General features: G+C 49.1%; 1 protein-coding gene across 1 annotated transcript in view; it reads right to left on the bottom strand.

Moving 5' to 3' along the window:
• EEF2K (eukaryotic elongation factor 2 kinase) overlaps positions 1 to 3394 on the bottom strand; it is a 347873-nt gene extending 344479 nt beyond the window's left edge. Inside the window, exon 1 of the mRNA XM_069645609.1 lies at positions 3211 to 3394. The gene's annotated coding sequence lies outside the window, so the exon portion shown is untranslated. The remainder of the gene's footprint in view (positions 1 to 3210) is intronic.
• Between the last annotated feature and the right edge of the window lie 12572 nt (positions 3395 to 15966).

Raw genomic sequence — 15966 nt, 5'->3', positions numbered from 1 at the left:
GGTCCCCATTTCATGATTCAATGCAGCGACATGGCCCACCCTCCTGTGCTTTAGAGTTACATGTAGTGCCAACCTCGAGCAAGGGCTCTGAGGTGTTTAATTGTCCTCCTGCTGGATGATCAGCGTGATTTTCCCAAGATGCATTTAAGTGCAATGCATTGCCCACCCTCCAAGCCCATATGAGTGCAATACCTGGCCCACTGTCAGGATTCTTTCCGGTGCAAGTTGCTGTAATGACTACCTGAGTCCTTCATGTGTGCTAGGCGTCGCATAATGAAGTTTGGGTGGCAGAGGAAAGCAGTTGAAAGGAAAGAAGCGGCTATTAGCTGACAGGGTAGGTCATGTGACACTGCATTATCATGGGGAATCAAAGTTGGTTGAAGGTATGACTGATATGCAATCCCATTAAAAAAAACTGTTTCATCCTGATTGGTGTGATCATGGGACCCTTTTCACCAAATATAAAAGAGTTGGTGATTTACTCCTGGTTCATAAGGAGCTAGGGGTTATTCCACAGTACATGCAATGTTTCCCTTCCACCCTAGCTAGAACGATTGATATCTGTTTTTGCTTCAATTTATTAAAAACAAAAGACAAATATTTAGAACTCGTTGGACCCATTGTGTTGGCGGAAATGTGCGGTGCAGGGCACGTATTTCCTATATGTGGTGGGAGTGCCAACTAGTTCGGGCTTTCTGGGAAGAGGCACTCGCCTTAATTGAAAACTTTACCCGAAATAGGTTCCCTCTGCGACCTGAAGTAATCTTGCTAGGCACTACGGTCCAGGGGATTTATCCCAGGTCAGGGGCATTGGCCAAACTCAATACACATCTCCTTTTGGCAGCCAGAATCACGATTGCCCGTACTAGGAAGTCCCCTGGAGGGGATGCTGCATCGTTTTACTGATGTTTGGGCCCCCGATCCTGGAATGGAATATGACCAGAACTTTCCAGCATTGACCCACCACAAGCCCCAACTGCAGAGACTGTTTATGCGTGACTGTCATTCACTTGGTTAGGGGGTTCCGGAGGAGGCTGGGGGGGACACCATGGGGGATCCATGAACATGAGTGGTTTATATGCTTAGAACGCTCATGAATGTTGGAACTAGTGTACTTGGCTCCATGATTACAACTGGTTTAAATAAAATTGTTAAAAAAAAGACAATCTTCTTCTGTGGAATAAAGATGCTGTTGTCGCCCCAGTTGTAGGTTTTGCTCTGAAGAACGTGAGCCTTTAAAGCACCTGGTATTTAAGTGTGTGCGCTTAAATGATAAGAGAATAAATCATTTGTGGGCGCTTTGCACACTCCACAGATTTTATAATAAGTGATGAGGTTAGAGAAAAATGTTATAATACCACTTCTTTGGCCCCAATTCTTGCACTATTGCACTTTAAAAATGAAATTGGATTAGCAGTGTGACTTTAAGAGTTCTGACACTTTATTAATGAAATGTTGTTTATGGAATGATGTAAGTGGTTTAGGTTTTTGAATTGTTCTTAGTAAACTATTCTCTTATGTAATGTATTGATGATGTAATGTTATGTTATGTTTTGATGATGTCATTTACTTTGCGTGAGGTTTCTTTTATGAACCAAAAAATACAATAAAAAAGAGGTGATGATGTATTATAAGGAGTCAAGTACCCCTATACTGTGCGTATAAGGTATATAAGGTATACTGCAGGTCACCTTGGCGCTCCTTATAACGTACAGTAGCAGATACTGTACCCCAAATATAATTACCCAGTTGTGACATCACAATTCAATACATTAATGTAATTAGCAAGTTGTGATGTCACACGGGATTGTAATATAAACAGTCTGCTCCAATGTCACAATTAAAGGATTGCGTTGCAATCGTGCGACTATGATGTCATAACAAAGGCCATGTATGTGGTCTATTCATTATATATAGTTACAGTTCTGCTTTGTGACATGAACGATTATCTTTTTATTTAAAATGTAAAAACTGTTGCATGCAGTTGACAGATCAGATAACATCTGCTGAAAAGTTCACCCCCTGTACAGTTGACAGTAAAGCGGTGTACTATAGAAGTGTGAAAATGCATCTGTAGTAAACAAGTGCCAAAAATCATGAAGTGGTCACGCCCACTTTTGCTCAATGCACTCTTCCGAGTTCGGCCCTGTGCAGAAATGCATGTTGTCACAGCTGCCAACGCAGAGCATTCAGTATAGGCAGGATACTGTACTGCGTGCACAGAGGGAGGGGCTCTTTTGTAAATCGCCACATGAAATGGCCTATTTCTCTTCAAGTGAACAAAACAGGATTCTCCACCTCAAATGTTATCTTTCGATCCGAAATGTGTCCTTTAATGACAGTGTTGATATTGTATGGAAAGTCTGCGGGGGGTTGGGGGGGTAGCCTGGCTGTGGGAGTCACCAGTTTATCTCATAAAAGTGACTGGAGCTTCTGTCGGATTTTTGGGGGTTGCGCGGGTGCAGCTATGCAGTATTCAGATAAAAAGCATGCGAGGTCTGTTGACAAGAGATTATGCTGAGCAGACAGGAATCTGTTTCCTTGATGACAACTGACAGCCAGCCCAGAAACGTTTCACTGTCGTGGGCGTCCTAACACTCGTCTAACAAGAAGGAGTCCCCTATGTCAACAAAAACACCAGTACATTATCTGACTCCCCCCCCATGCACCCACAAAACAGAGTCTTTACTCATATTTAGGCACATTCAAGGAGATTTAGTTTGGCAATGTTAATGGCAACACTTGCGGGCAAACTGGCAACAGATTTCTTTTATTTTGTTTTTAATTGTTTATTGGCTAAAACCAATTGTTTAACCTTAACAATATCACATACAAGTTTAAAATACAAATGTATTGGCGAACAAAAAAAAGCAGGTGGCACATATGACGCCCACAAGAGGCACCACCACCCTGGGCACACACGGGGATCTCTGCACATTCAGCCGCCCGCCCGCATGGGTATGTCTGTGCTGTGGGTCTGCCTTGCAGCATATGCTGCCCCTGCTATGCCTGCCAATAGCTGACGTTGCTCTGCTGCACAGGACAAGGCAGCGAGGCTTTCGAACAAACCCAGCATTCTACAGCATGCTTCTGCCCAGATGGTGCTGAAACAGGAATGAAAAATATCCCCCAGGCCAAAGAACGGGAGCCGGAATGCGTTGTCTTTGCCGTGGAAAGATACTTGACTGTCATGTGCTATCATCGGCCTACCTCAGTCAGGAGGGAAGTTTCGGAGGCTGTGCCGCAGGGCCAAAGTCACTGGCCTCCGCTTTGCGGTGCGCGTGCCTGCTGTTCTTGAGGAAGGCGGCGGGCAGGGCTGTGCAGAACGTCCAGTGCTCGAGGGAGGAGATCGCGCGCCTTTACACCGCGGCCGAAGAACCTCTGCCTCCGCTCTGCTGTCCACTCGGAGAACCCGGTCGACCACTCCAAGCGATCGGCCACGCCCCCTTATCGAATTGCTCCCGCCCCCCTCTGACAAAGACTCCGCCCCACCTTCTGAGGCGATGTTTACTGCTGCTCCAAGAGGCCTACGCTGTACAAATATGGGAAGCTGAACATAGAGGCAGCGTTTCCACGACTGGGTCGGTGTCTGGCACGTGCTCTGACGGCAGCGCCTCGCATGTCAACGGTGCCCCCAAGAGAGGTTCTTCGGGGGAGTAAATATACATTGCAGTGTTTAAATGACAGGGAAATTAGATATATATTATACATATATGTTATTTTAAACAAGCATTGGCAATGCCAACAGTTTAGGCGTTTGCGTAGGCATAGCAAATGTACTTACCAGGCACGGTGGCAGTGGCATTAAATGGCCATTTGTTGTAATGTGTATCTGAGGTGAGGTGGTAACATCACTGTTGTATGGAATGTAGCAGAGTGTGTGGAGTGTTGCGGATGTTATGCTCTGAAAGCTGGTTCTAAGAGTTACAGTTGAGAACTATGCTGGCTTGATGGGACATGCCGATGTTCATCCTGGCAACTTGTCCGGGTGTTCTTCAGGTACCAAGTTATTACACCATTCATGCTAGCAAGTGCAAATGGTGCAAGTACCTGGGCATTCAGTATCAGTGCCTGGGAAATGCCTATTGTTGGCTTTGCCAATGCTCGTTTTTAACAGAACTTCGGCGAAGGACACACATAGTGCATATACATTGAGTGTCTGAAGGTAGACCTGGTTAACACATTTTTATTCCATAGGTAGTGCATTTACAGCTCCAATTAAGTCATTAACTCTCAAAAGACTGCTTAAAAAAAAACACTGGCAGGCACTTCAGTGAAAAGTTTGATGGTAAGGCTTGAATGAAACAAGCTCAGAGTTACAATTGTCAAAGAGTTCCAATGAGGAGGTGTTTTGGGCGGGAAGGGGCAGGAACTGGGTGGGAATTGCCATAGGGATTAGCATGATCATGGGCAGTCAATGGGTGGGCAAATAACTAAATAACACCTACAAGCTTTGTGACCCTCATATGCAATTTCTCCATATTTGTACTCTAAAGCAATAGTTTCGGTTTATAAGTGACACCTAATAGCCCAAACTAAAAAGGGATACCGTGTTAGCTAGAGCAACGTTAGAGTTTTAAAGAAAATAGTGCAGTGGCAGACATGATTCTCCCCAGACAACTCTTTCTAGACTCATAGTTACAAATAATTTGTCATCTCAGTGAAGCGCAAATGTTGGACTTCACATACACGACCTCCTAAAAAATGAAGTCAGGTGTCTTTTATTTGTATCTGTTTCAAACAATGCCATTACAAACACGGTACACACTTTAACATATTTTCCTTGTAAAGAACGTCACTGCGTCTTTCTGTTTGTTTGTGCTACCATGTGCATGGTTCTGCCTCGAAATTATACAGAAATAGCAATGGCATTGTATCAATAATCCTCAAATAAAAAATAACCTTCCCATATTCATATAGTTGACACTGCACCGATATTGCCCTATTATAATCAAGTGTCAAAACGTGAGCAACCAAAGTACAAAAATGTGCAAAAAATGAGCTCAAAGAAACATATTTCTCACAGGGCCTTATTTACAAAAGCGTTTTACAATGGCGCAATCCCATTGATAAACGCTTTGTAAATGAGGCCCATAGTCTCATAGCCAAGAGTTAAGTAAACTGAAAGATTACAAAATCCCTTCTTCGGGTAATCAGTCAGCACCCATTGTGATGAAAGTCAATTATTGAGTAGCATTGTTCTTCCTTGCCCTGAGCACTGTAGCTGTTGGTGTGTATACATTGGACTGGCTGCTCATCTGATAGGTTTCGAAGTCTGTTAAAACGCCTACCACTTCGCTGCCCTGCAGGCGCACACTCTGTGTGTCATCTCAATAACTATACTACTAATTTACTTTCCTTTCTCCGGTCGTTTAAGCTTTCAACAAAGAATTATAATAACTAGACAACAAGCATTTCATCAAAGATGTGGGGGCCAAAGAATCTATTGGTAGAGTCAAGCTAAAGGGTCCTGCTCGGGTCTAAGAGGCAAATACCAGACAAGCCAGCAAAATATCCATTACACACGCTGTCGTTCCAATGTACGCACCCCCGCACAACACAAAACCCAGACCTCGCGGCCCGCCTTTCCGACCACTCAACGCAAAAACTATACGAAGTGCCTGCCTCTCCACGCCACAACACATGCCCTGGTGTCCTTTCTCCCGTCACAACACAAAACCCAGACCTGATTTCCTTTCTCCATACGTTCCCAACCCACTATGTCAGAGCAGACATGTGCCTTAAATATTCAAATAGTTATTTTTGTACCGTGCCATCAACAATTGAAAGAGAAGATTCACAAACAATAAAAGCAACAATAAACATACAGTGTTTGGTGTTCCCTTATTGAGGGGGTCATTTTGCTTGTCTCCAGAAATTGCACTGAAGGGACCTCACAGAAAAGCACTTCCATGCGTGCAGTACCCTTTGTGCAGTTTCAATTCTTGCCATAAGAGGTGTGCATTTTTCATGGAAATCCGGGCAGTACCAGGTTTGGGTGCATTTTTACACTTCATAATGAAAACAGTCGTAAATGCCTGCCAGCATCTATGTGCAAGACCAAAGGCGTATACAAGGATTCCAATGGAATCCACCTTCTTTTTGTAAGTGCAACAAGCAACCGGATTACCTATGAATCTAGCATCACCGGCCACATCAAAATCAAGTGTGGTTGGAGATCTCTCATATTTGTCAGGGAGGTTGATTGGGGGTGTTAGAATTGTACATTTCGACCAGTGCCACTCTTCACCTCACAAATACTTCAAAATCTCCTATAGCAGTAAATGAGCAATTATGCGTAAACTCTTTATTCGTTGCTTTTAAGCCTCATTATCGCACCAGGCACATTCAAAATAACCTCCTATTCGTGTGCAGAAGTGTTGGGAAGGGGACAGCCCCGTCCACCCCCTTAAGCACTTTAGAGTGAGGCGAGATGCATTCAAAACACTGTGATAGGTCTGGGGAAGGGGAAACGTGCAAAGACCACCGCCTAATATAAAGGACCCCACCTCAATATAATAAAATATAATCAATCCACATAGTGTAGCACAGGGCGCGAGCAGCATTGCTATTTTGCATAGATATCAGTAATCATAGGTAGTAGTCAAGGCCTGCGCAGCATCATAGTTAGTAGTGAAGGCCTGTGTGGCAAATGCGGTAGTGGATGTATTAGGCCCAAATTGCAAGATGAGGGAAATCTCCAGCCATGCCAAGGCTCCCATGAGGACAGCTCCCACCCCCAAACGCCACAAAGCCTATTCATTGTTCTAACAGTGTTGTAAAGATGTGTTTTTTTACCCAAGAAGAATGTGCCCCACAAGGCCACGATTAGAGACCGGCAACTGCTTATCTTACACTGGCCAAAGCATGAGCCGGCCCATACCCAGGTGACCATGAGTTATAGCCCATATAACTGACTGAGCACTGAGACCACAGACTTCCATGGCACCAGTTGCCCTCTGACCACCAACCCTAAAAGTAACACGTCCTGCATGTTCTAAGAGCACAGACATTGTATGTCTTTGAAATACAACCATGTGATTTGTATTACGAGGTGCTGAGAGGGATAAATTAAAGTTCAAAATGAGGGTGGAGACCTTGGAGCTGGATGGCGCGGAAGGGAGTGAGTGAGATGTGTGTCTGCCCCAGAACCTCCTTTGATGCTGCCCGAAAGTCTGTCAGGTGCACAGTACAATGACAAAGTAGCAATGTGATAGGAGTTAGTTAATTTGTTCCTTGACCTTCGACATGAGAAGAAGAGGATGGCTGCAGCACCCACGTGATGGAAGGCGGACGGACTGGGCTGGAACCAATGACTTGGCATCTCTCAACGAGCAGGAGGATCAGGTATAGGCGCACATCAACCAGCCGCGCAGTTTTTTTCTGCTCGTATTGCGTCATCTATGACAATGTTTTCCTTTATAAGATTCTGCTTGTAATACTTTTTGGCAGAACGTTCTTGGCAGCAGAGTCCTTTGCTGTTGCGCTCATCTGTGTATCAGATAAAAACTTGTTGTCCTTACAAGATCAACTTGGGCCTTTCTACCCTAGCGGGTTGTATTCTCTATGGTGTGAGCGTTCAGAGACTTGCATTCAATTTGAGCTTTAGAGCCCTTTGGGTAACACGCATGCAGTGGATGGGATGCAGAATAACTCTGACACCAAATCATTGAACCAACTCAGGAAGATGGCAAAGTATTTCTGTTTTAATATCAATTATCTAAAACAGAGGTACGACAGACATCAGCGGACATCGCATAAGCTTTCTCGTACATTTCCTAAAAATTCACAGTTATATGGTAAACATTCGTCATAAGTGACGTCATACTACGTGGCAAATAAGAAAAACCTACGAAGGAAGGATTATGATAGGTTCAAGGGGAACATCTAAATATACTTTCTATAAGGGGTTGCATTATGATTGGGTCTCTACTGTCAGGTGGACAACTTGTGCCCTCTAGTGCAAGTCATCTTCAACACTATTAAGTACACGGTTGTTACGCTCACCTGGTTCCACGGGGACGCCACCCAGCAGTTGGGACTCAGGTATCCTTCTCTGCGGATCCCAGGTGTGACCAGTGGGAGGCTTCTGCCTGGAATACAGGTGGGCAATGTTCAAGGCTGGGAAACTGGGGTAAACAGTCTCCCACCACCCTGTATACCCGTGGCCTCACTGGACCTCTCCTCACCTTGTTTTTAATGCAGGTGTGTTCTCCTTCCTGCCTTCTTGGCAGGGGCGCGTTGTGCTTGGTGGGCGTTTGCGATCGAGTTACTTCACTGATGCTGGCCCGCTTTGAGTCTTTCAGGTAGGTCTTATTGCTGTGCTATATTATTGTCCTTGCATGCCTTTTTGGTTTAACTAATGTCTTTTCTCTTCCTTAGGTGCGCGGAAGCCCAATATGTGGCATAGACTGGATTGGGTCTCGCCGGTAAGTAATGGAGTTTTTAGAGCGCCTTGATGCGTTGAGTAGGCGCTTAGCGCAGCGCTATGATGCCTTACCTCTTGCTAACCTGTTGTCTTGTCTTCCCACAGGTCGCGGTGCTCACACGGTGCATGGAATTCCTGAGGCGATGCTGGTCGAGGAGCAGCTTGCGAGGTAAGCTTTTCGGCACCGTTCATTAAATTGTAAAAATGTCTAATGCCTTGTTTCTTTCTTTTTTGCAAATCCGTCGGTTCGGGAGGAGTGCTGGTTCCAGGATGCTGATCTCAAGAGCCGCGGACAGCTAACAAAGAAATTACAGGTAAGCTGCTGCTGCTATCAATGTCCTTTTTCTCCTTTACAGATGCTGTTCTTCCGAGGTTCGCGGGTGCAGCTGAACACGGTGAGCGTCATGTTGCAGAATTGCAAAGTAACGCGAAGCGTGTTATCCCAGTCGGGTGTGGTTTAAATAGCTTCAAGAAAGTAGTCCAGGTAAAATAGTTCCTATGGTACCACACCCAAAAATACTATACCGCATTACTTGGTCCCAAGGAGCCAAGCTATGTGGATGCCTCCATGTTGATTGACACTGAAATAAAGTAGTTCCCAATACAAGTCCTTTATCAAGTATGAGCCTGGCGCCATGTCTGGAACATTCGGTTCACTTAGCAGCACGTAAACTCATACCCAGGTGCTAGGAAGTGGACATGACTTTGCCTCCCCACCCAATCAGTTCAACGTCTCTCATCACCCATGCCTTCTGCCATGAAGATTGTCTTTGAACTTGGCCTTGCAGAGTATTCTCATCTCTGGGAATATAAGGGAGTGTGAGCACGTGCTATCATAATTCTGGAACTGCATGCCCAACTCTATTTTCATCCTTAGCTCACGTGACGGGAGACTACAATTTGGTCAATTTTGCAGTAATTAAATGTCTTAAATTAACAAAACTTGGCACGCATGGTGTTCTTTCTTTGCACATTAACAAGGAATGATTCAGCTTCTCACGTTTTACTGCCTTGAGAATAGATAACCGGCCTTGGTTTGCTTCAACTTTGATACCAGGCCAGACAGCTTCACCATTCAAGTCCGCGATCTCAGCTAATTCTTTGCTGCGACACAGCTCTCGATCATTCTTTCTCCGTGGGTGTGAGGATGTGAAGGTGGATGGTGGGGAAAACGGGACGCACGGCCAAAGGAGCCCGCTGTGCCGCGGGCGTGTGCGGCGCCGAGCGCGGGCGCCGGGAAGGCGTCCCTGTTAAAGGGGGAGCCTTGTCGGCGTCCCGCGACGGTGCCGGCGTTGCGGCCGCGGGTGCTCGCAGCCGCAGTGCCGCGTGTGGCCACGAGGACCGGGTTGACTGGCGCTGCGGCTGGGAGACCCGCGAGCGCAGCATACCTTGGCGGCCTCCGGCGGCGGGCGGCGGCGAGGCTCGGGAACTGGAGAGCCCGACTCGTGCCGACCGCTCGGCGTCGGAGGTGCGCCAGACAGCTGGGGAAGGACCCATCAGGGGCACCCCACCAGAACCCCCTCCTTACCTCATGTGGGGCAGACCCAGAACGGTGGCTTGGGGCCTCAAGCAGGACGGGCCTCCGGGAGACATGTCTCGAGGGAGACACATTGTTGGGGGGGCGGGGCCAATGGAGGGGGTGTGGCTGACAGCAGGGAGGGGAAGCTAGAACCAGGCAGCCAGTATAAAGGAGGAGGGGGGGAGGAGGCAGCACTATTCATAGAGGGTGGGTGCCTAGGGTCCCCACCAATCAGACAGGGGGGAAGGGAAGTTGTCCCCGATTGGCCCTTTTTCCCTCCAAACCCCAGGTATAAAAGGGACTGGCCTAATGGCAATTTTGTTGCTTTTTGCAGGGAGAAGGAGAGGAGAGTGAGAGCAACTGGTGGGCCTATCCGGGTCCGTGAGAGTAGGAGACACTCAAAAAGAAGAGGAACTCCTGGTGCCGTTTACTCACAGTGAAGTAACTGTGGGGTCAACCCTGGAGTTCAACGACCTTGGTTAAGACACTGGCCCTCATTACGACCCTGGCGGAAATGGGAAAACGATGGCGGAAATGCAATACCGCCATCGAATAGCGCTCGGTGCGACTACGACCCGTCACCGCAAAGTACGAAGCCATTAGCGACACCGTAGTGAACGCCAACGCTAACTGCACTAAGCACGCGCGCGCGCGCCATGCCAAACCGCAAACACCACCATGGTGCAACGGTACGCCAATTCCGACCCTAGCGGACATGTACCTAACGCCATCAGGCATGGCGGAATGGACCATTCCGCCATGGTGAGAAGTACGGCATCGCGAATCAACCGTAAACGGCCCCACTGAGTGCCTGTACACCGCTCCCTGCCCACAAAGTACAACTCCCTGTAGGTGCAAAGAAGCCACAATGCAACCATTGAAAAGTACAAAGCACCCATGCATGCCAACGAACAAAAGCAACACAAGAGGTGCCAATGGGAGCTGCAGGGCACAGATGGCACGAATACAGAAGCCATCCCAATGGACATGACCACAGTCCCCCACCAAGAAACGCACGCAAACACAGGCACCTGTGCCCAGCAACAATCCGAAAACACATCATTCCACCAGTCCACCTGGCTGACCGGCATCTGTTACACAAAACCCAATCCCCCGCCCCTGAGCATGACAACATTCAAACTGTCACATTGGCAGCCCCCATCCCTGACCTCACGGGCTCAGTAGGCAAACGCGCCCAGTACAGTACCACGCAACTAAACCCCGAAGCAGGAACCCAATGCAGATCTCCTCACAATACATCGCCCCACAAATAGGCACATGCCACATCACTTGCAAAGAAAAACGCTACACGGGCCAAATCCGATCAGAAATTTAATGCACAACTAAATCACCAAGCCCATACAGCCATCAGGCCACGAACTCAAAAACACATTCCACCATTGAGGGCTGCATCCGCAAGAAATGACCATCCACCACTTGTGTGACGCCCTGTTCCAGCATGGTACACAGAGCCACATTCACGTACGAAAAGGCTACATGGAAGCGCACACAACCGCAGGGCCGTCCCAATGTGGAGGCACTAGTCCAGCTGAAAGGCCGAAATGTTGCTCCGAGCCACCAGTACTGCGTAAGGGCATGTGGGCCACTGGCGATCGTCCCATAAGATCGTAATGCTGCTCCACCGATTAACACGAAGCAGCAGGTGTTGGGAGTAAAATCCATCTGCAGGAGTGGCATACAGATGGCAGTGGCAAAAGGGGAGGAGATACCTGTCAACCAAAAGAAAAGAACAAGAACAGAATGGCCATCAGAACCACATACGAACAACTCACTTCAATGAGCACACGAAATCCACAGCCATATGCATGCTAGCCCACTCCAAAGGATCATCACCACCCCAAAACCACTTGCGACTTATAACTCTCTATATCGAGGTGTAAACACCATCACAAACGAGTGTACCTGTGCATGCGTCTGCCATAACAGAATCCATCAGAGGGGAATGTTAACGTGCATGGACACAAGTGGCTGAGTGCGCGTCGAGACAGGGAGGGCTCAACAAGGCCAGATAGACGATGGGCCCACTATGGCAGCCCTGCATCACATAGCGTAGGGTAGGCGGATAGACCCCAAGAAGCCCTGTACAAGGGAAACTCTGCATCAAATCACCTGCCCATGCATCCATTCATCATACCCTCATCCAGGAATCAAAACGCCTGAATAATTACTCACATGACATTAGAAACATCCATTGAGTCTGTGCGTAATGCAGCCTGTTAAATCCACAGTGCCCCAGCCCGTAAATCCAGTGTTGTGAAGTAACATGTATTTGGGAATGCCCGGCCTCATCGCCCACGTAGCTATTGCGCATCCCAAACTATTCATATCAATCATTGCTCCCTCGCCATGGGCCCTGTCTCAAGGACATAGAACAAAAGAACGTTATATTTGCAGACAGACCTGTGGGCATCTCCTCGCCGCTAGCCGGAAACCGAAAGCGCCGCCCTTCGAATTCCTCATTTGCAACATCACGTCGAAAAGGCATCTGTGGCCGTTTGAAATCACTAATTATTCCATCGAGTGCGGCTGTGCGTGAAAATGGCAACTGCCTTCACCCACGAATGGGAAGCCACGCCCGTCGTTGCAACTCAGTACAGTGATGCATGAGGGCCCACCGTTACTCGAGTACTACGTTCCACTGACCCTTCACAAGTCCGTTCGCGACTGCACAGATAGTATGGGAAACAATGGGACCACAGCAGAATGAACATATCAACCAATCTTACAAGGCCATCGGGTACAAATACATGAATGCAATAGCAAGATACAAATACCCGATTAGCAGCGTCGTGCGCGGGACATGCTCGGCCAAAGGGGAGAGCAGTTGGCACAGGTGGAATCAATCACCACAGGTGGAGGCCATACAGCCTGGAAACACATAAATTGCACAGCCAGTCTCCTCCCACAACCACAGCGAAATGCTACCGGCAGGACTCGCGATGTTGGCCCTGGGGGACCTGATAGCACTGCAAGTGCTCCGACTCCAAGAGGAAGACGAACATCAACTACAACCAGCCGCACGGAGGAGACGCAGGAGGAGGAGGAGGCCAAGGCAGGGCCAGCAAGGCCCACCAGCACAGCCACTACCACCACGCAGGCAGCCCGCAATACCACGCCTCCGAGCACATCCGTTCAACCTCACTGATGAGCAGATCCACACCCTCTACCGTCTGGACGGGGACACCATAGCCGCCATTGTGGACATGACACAGGCTGACCTAGTCAGCATGATAGATAGCCCAACCGCCATCCCACCCCTACTGAAGGTGGTGTCTGTACTACACTTCCTGGCCACTGGCACCTACCAGCACACAGTCGGACAGTTGCATGGCATTTCTCAGCCACTGTTCTCACGGACACTATTCCAAGTGCTCGATGCCCTCCTGCAGCACGCAGACGACTACATCTCTCTACCACGCTCGGAGCAGGAAATAACCAACACAAAAGTGGGATTCCATGCACTTGCCGGCATACCGGGTTGCATTGGTGCCATCGACTGCACCCATGTGGAATTGGTCGTCCCACATGCCATGGAGGCCCAGTACCGCAACCGAAAACAATTTCATTCCCTGAATGTACAAATGGTGTGTGACTCCAACAGGATCATTACGCATTGTTGTGCCCGATTCCCTGGATCAACCCATGATTCCATGGTCTTGAGGAACTCTACCATACCACGCTACATGGAGCGACACGCAGGGAACAGATCCTGGCTACTCGGTGAGTCTCATTGCATGCATGATGATGTGGGGTATGTGATTTGGCAATGTACTGGCAGGAAGGGGGGGGGTGTGTGCGTACGTATCAATGGCATTCCACATCCTACGTTTCTCGTCCACATACAGGTGATGCTGGATATCCACTGAAGAGATGGCTCCTCACACCAGTCCGGAACCCACGGGACCAGCATGAGGAGGACTACAACCATGCCCACTCACGTACCCGTGTAGTCATTGAGCAGGCATTCGGCCTACTGAAGACTCGTTTCCGCTGCCTGAGCAGGTCTGGCGGGGCACTCCTGTACCGCCATGAGAAGGTTGCAAAGATGGTGATGGCATGTGTCATGCTCCAAAACATGTGCGTACGTAGAAATGTGCCCATGCCCCCTGACGCAGAACTGCAAGCACCTGATGATGGTCATGATGAGGGTGGGGATGTGGCAGCACCTCATGGAGTCTGCGAGGCACCGGAGGCCCGTGACATCCGTCAGCATCTCATTGATGCATGCTTCTAGCACTCACGCCTGGTGGCTGATACATGGACACGGGACTCGTGGCACTGCGTGTGTCTGGGACATGCACAATATGGACTGTACGCCTATGATGGCCTAGTACACAAAGATCAATGTCCACACATCTCATTGGTTGTTCGTGCACTTTTTATGGCATATGTGATATCATGTTGAACACCCTATCGACCCGCCACCCAAGTGAGCCCAACACACCCCCTCCACCCTCCTACCTCCCCCCCGAACACCAGTGTCCAAAGATGCTCATTGTCAGTGGGCTGTCGCTATTGCATGCCCCCTCTGCGGGTATCAGGGGCACCCCTGCCTGTGGAGCGCCGGGTCCTCCCAGATCTACGTTGGGGGCTGCCCTGGACGGAACTTGCAACGGATGATGTGTCTGCCTGATCACGTCCATGCATGTCCCTAAGGGTTTGCGAGAGCTCAGTGAGCACACGGCGCACTGCGGCAAGTTCGGCACATACGTCTTTGGACGTCGCATGCAGTTCCCCCCTCAGGCTCTCGGTGCTTCTCTCCATTTGGACTCTCAGGCTCTCGGTGCTACTCTCCGTTTGGACTCTCAGGCTCTCGGTGCTACTCTCGATTTGTGCCCTTAGCGTCTCTGTACCTCTCTCCATTTCTGCCCTAAGTGTCTCTGTTGATGTTTCTATGTCTGCCTTGGTGCCCCCACATTCATCGGCATGGCCCTTGAGGAGTGTGGCCATTTGCTGATGTTGGACGATTAACTTGTCGAGGGACTGTTGCCTCTGCTGGGCCATGGCCATTTGCGGTGGTGTCACAGAGGGGCTGTTGTCCTCATGTTGCCTTGCCACAGGGCTTGGGGGGGATGGCCAGTCGTCGTCTTGTGGGTGCCCCTGCGTGGTATCCTCATGTTGTACGGGATGGGACAGACAGGGGGATTGGGACAGGTCATGGATGGATCTGACTTCGACATCCCCGTTTTCTGTGTCCGAGCATGCTGCCATCAATGGGGTGTCACCTATGGTGCTGCTGCCACCAGAGGCAGTGCCTTCTGTGGCATCCATTGGGGGGACCTGTGGTGGTGGTGTTGTGGGCATGCTGGCTGCTGGGGTGCCTGTTGATGTTCCCTCCTGTGTGCTGCCACCGGATTTGTGCTGCTGCCGTGTCTTGATGCGTGCAGCTGAGGTGGAGGGTCTCTGGCCGTTGGTCTTGGCCCTCTTTGCAGGTGTGCTGGTAGGGGTGTCCTGATGCTCGTCGTTTGGATCGGACCCTGTGGTGGAGTAAAGGAGGGCGAGGGTTATTAATGGGTCTGTGGGTATTGGAATGGCATTGTATCACATGCATTGGGGTGGTACCTGAGGGTGATTTGGGTCGGGGCCTTGGAGGTGCTTTCATTTGTGTGTGGAGTGAGGGTGCAGTTGTTTGGCAGCCTGCAGTTAGGGTGTGCCTGCTGCACATGTAGTGGGTGTTTTAGGGTTTTTTAATTATTTATGTATTTATTGTGGGTTTTAACGTGCGCTATCAGGCCGATGTGTGTGGACGTTCTCCAGGACATGTGTTTCTGTTGCACTATGTGGACGCATGGTACTTCACATGGATGGACTGTGTGGATTGTTTTATCTGGCCCACCTACCTGAATCTTCGGATGTCTGCACTCCTTTCTCCATCCCTCCGACTCCCTCAATGCTCTCCATTCCGATGGTGGAGGCACAGATTTCTTCCCAGGGGGTCAACTTGATGGGTGATTCAGGACCTCCCCCGGTGGCTGTGGCAATGTTGCGGTTGGCAGAG

Source organism: Ambystoma mexicanum, chromosome 2p (genome assembly GCF_040938575.1).
Source record: "Ambystoma mexicanum isolate Mex_15411 chromosome 2p, UKY_AmexF1_1, whole genome shotgun sequence".
Classification (NCBI taxonomy): domain Eukaryota; kingdom Metazoa; phylum Chordata; class Amphibia; order Caudata; family Ambystomatidae; genus Ambystoma; species Ambystoma mexicanum.
The sequence above is the reverse complement of the archived record's forward strand: the minus strand, read 5'-3'. Positions and strand labels throughout refer to the sequence as shown.